Source organism: Brassica oleracea, chromosome C3 (genome assembly GCF_000695525.1).
Source record: "Brassica oleracea var. oleracea cultivar TO1000 chromosome C3, BOL, whole genome shotgun sequence".
Taxonomy (NCBI): domain Eukaryota; kingdom Viridiplantae; phylum Streptophyta; class Magnoliopsida; order Brassicales; family Brassicaceae; genus Brassica; species Brassica oleracea.
In genome coordinates this window covers 29,605,535-29,609,264 of record NC_027750.1, presented here as the reverse complement: position 1 = coordinate 29,609,264, position 3,730 = coordinate 29,605,535, and the positions used below count along the sequence as shown (strand labels likewise).

The 3,730-nt window shown below is 32.8% G+C and overlaps 1 pseudogene; it reads right to left on the bottom strand.

Moving 5' to 3' along the window:
* Window positions 1–584: 584 nt before the first annotated feature.
* The window catches only part of LOC106330342, a 3,354-nt pseudogene continuing 208 nt past the window's right edge, over window positions 585–3,730 (bottom strand).

Sequence of the window (3,730 nt, the reverse complement as noted above, 5' to 3'; positions counted from 1 at the left end):
ATTATATGGCAAGTGATGTTAAATGATTTTAGACTCATCTTAAATTTTTAGATCTAAATTAAATAAATAAAAATTAAAAACAATTGACCAATCAAATTATAACAATTTCTTGAAACTTTACCTATGAACCCCAATCTGCGATAGATCAGTCCACGAGATTCACAAAAAAAAATCTAAATCCCTTACAGGTTGGGTTACTTAAACGTAGATTTGTCCATTTGACATATATGCACCATGTTGGTAAGTTGACCACGATTATTGGTGGAACTAATATCCGGTCTAATAAAAAAAGTAGCTGGTTCGATTATTAATTTTCTAGGTTTTGACTGCTTTGAAATATTTTGGCTTATTTGCAATTTAATATGCTAACTTATTTTATGTTATGCCTCTCTCTTTTTGTTTTTCCTTTTGCGTATTTAATTTGATAATTACTACTATGATTTGATAATAATAAATAGTAGTAATTCATTGATCTTTTTTTTTGCCAGACGTTACAATCTCATTCAATCTAGCCTGCATATATAGTCCAATTATAATGAAATCAATCTTGTTGATTGACTGATACACACACTTCAAAAAATGGCTCAAGTCATGGGACAAACCTTGGCAGCTTCCATTTCAATGCTAGCAGTATCAAGACCATCCAACATGGAAGAGTTCTTGCTAACCAAAGAAACCTTGAGAAGCAAGAAAGATAAAAAGACATTATTAGTAAACACATGATGACATTGCAAATTAAGCACCAGCAATATAATATTAAGAAGGGAAAACCAGGATTGGCGTCAGCTGTCCTTCCAGGTCAAGCAGGCTTTTAGCAAAAGCAGCTGCATACATCTGGTCAACATATGCAAACCAGTTCAAACATTTTTTTTTTCCAACACATATGCTTAATTATCTTCAGTAGTATCAATGTAAAATGTGTACGTACCCGAACACGTCCCTCGTCAGAGCTGTAAATTTTAAGGTCATGACGGTATGTACTATGGAGACGAAGCAAATTAGTCCCTTCACCTGAAAAAAGCATATAATTTAAGGCCATTTCATCGGTGAAATACTCCAAAATAAAAGTAACAGATCAGGGGGCCTTACCTAGATACATATTGTATCAGAAGAATCTACCAAGCTCTTCTGCCTGCATGCAGATGAAGCAAACATCAATAAGTTAAACAATTCTTCCATATTTGGAAAACATATATATATATAACAATGACAAATTAAATGGTACAGTATGTAAACCCCTGTTTTCTACCAGCGTGAGTTAGAATACCGCCGTATTTAAGAATCATAAGGGCCTCTACAGGTCTTTCTTCTTCGCCTTCACCATTCCACTTCAGCGGCTTCAGTTGAACCTTCTTGTATATCCCTAAGAAATTTCCTCCCAGCGCCATTCCAAAAGGTTCTGTGCTGTGAGAAAATGACCTCATGAATTAAATAAAAAATGCATAATGCTAGCTTACTTATAAGATAGTATATTCAACAAAAAAATGATATAAGATAGTATTACTAAATGATACTATGTAATACTTTCCCCGGACTATATTCAACAAAAAAAGAGAAAGTACTAAAGAACCTCTTCAAGAACTGCTTTAACTTGGCGAAGCTTCTCAGCATGTTCAAGGTCTTCTGGATCACTATCACTCTCACATATAAAAAAAAGGAAGACCATATTGTCGTTACCAGTATTCAACACATGGAAAAGATAGACCAGACATGCTTTTTGGAGACAAGACACAAAGAGTTGAGTTCAGGGTTCTACCTTGTACGGGGAACTAACATTCTTGTTGCATCTAATAGGTCTTGCAATTGGAATGCACTTTTTAGTTTTGTCTACAAAAAGAAGAAAAATATATCAAATGAATCAAGGCTCTGATAAAAGATGGATGACTGAAAAGCTGGAGCCTCTCGCACCTCAGCTCCTGGCTTTCCACCATTGTACTTCAGCATCAGGTTTAACAGTTTCTCCTCTGTAACATTTAGTTTCACCTTCTGTTTTGGAGTTCAATCGCCACTGTCATGTAATAAAAAAATTTAACACATAGAATTATAGAGGAGATAAAGGTGATTTATATGCTAAGAAAACATACTGTCGAATAACAACAATGACACAACGTAGCTCTTCTGAGTGCCCATTGCCTTGGCGGGTTAGTCCTTTATTAGGCTGTACAAGTTTATTGAACTTCCAAGGTAAAGTGGGTGGCAGAGTCGATGAAAGATGAGGAGCCTTTGCGTCTAAACACATTTTTCTTAGCACACAAGCAACATCGTCGTAATACCTTAATAGTATGAGAGAAGAGATTTGTGAATAATACTTTAAAGAATGAAAAGAGAATGTTTGTATTTTAAGACCTTGGGTGTCTCCTATATATATACAGTCGATTTATTTTTCATATTAATGACACACAATATTTTGCATAATAAATAATGAAATCGTTTAAAGAAAGATATTAAATGTGTATTGTCAAAAAATGATTTGCATATGATATGATTTTAACTTGCGCAAGTAATCCATATTAGAAATGTAATTTATTAAAAACAAAAAACCTAATTAGAAACATTAAAATATTTTGTAAGCAATGTAATAAATATGATATCAACATGCACAAGTTTACCGTTTGCATAATAAGGAAATTTTTTAATATTTGTCTTAATTCTAAATCTTGCCCAAGCGATTGATTAAAAAAAAAGAAAAAGAAAATTCTAAAAAATCGACCAATAGAATTATATCAATTTTCCTGAGAAACTCTATATTAATGCCATGTCAGCAGAAATCACTAAAGTGACTTCTCTTTTAATATATAGGGAGATTTTGCAAGGTAATATGATTTGTTTTGCACATAGTTTGTTCTCTTAATTTTCATTATCTTTAATTGTGTTTTTCGTATCTCTTTTTCGTTTAGAAACTTAGATATCATTCTTATTTTGTTATTGCCAGTATTAGGCCTGAGCGTTCGGGTACCCGTTGGCGTTCAGATCGGATTTTTCGGATTTCAGTTCTTTTTTATAACACCTCCTAGGTCCCATTCTAATAAATTTGTAAGTGCGTATCGGGTTCGGATATAACAAATCGGGTTCGGATCGGTTTTGTATCACATCATAGAACCCATAAAGTAACCATATATCATTCAAATTCGGGTTATATCGGATCAGTTCGGATATACCCAAAATAAAATCTAAAATTTAAAAGAAAAATATAAGAAATATATACTTATTTATATATAATTAAGTATTTAAAGTAGTTGTTTAAATTTTAAATACTTATTGTTAGATACCATATAAAAATAAATATGAAATTGAATATTTGAAATATATATTCATGTTTCATATAATTACATTGTATATTAGTTTGGACATTCGGGCCGGTTTCTTTGGATATCTTTTCGGATTTTTTGGTTTTTTCGGGTTTTCGGGTTCGGTTAATAACACTTCGGATTCGGATATGTTTTGTACCACCTTACGAGATCCATTCGGGTATATTTTATATTTTAGACCGGGTATGGATCGAGTTTTTTGGTTTGGATTTCAGATTATGGATTTTATGTCCAGGCCTAACCAGTATATATATATTTTGTAATTTCTATCGAAATCCAAAAATGGTAATGAAGTTTTAACATGTTTACCCAACCACAGAAAAAACACAATCCAGGCCATACGGGTACAAACGGGCCTAATTGGGCCTAGCGTTAACTGTTCCAAAATAAAGTTCAGGGATGAAACAGAAATTTTGTATGGG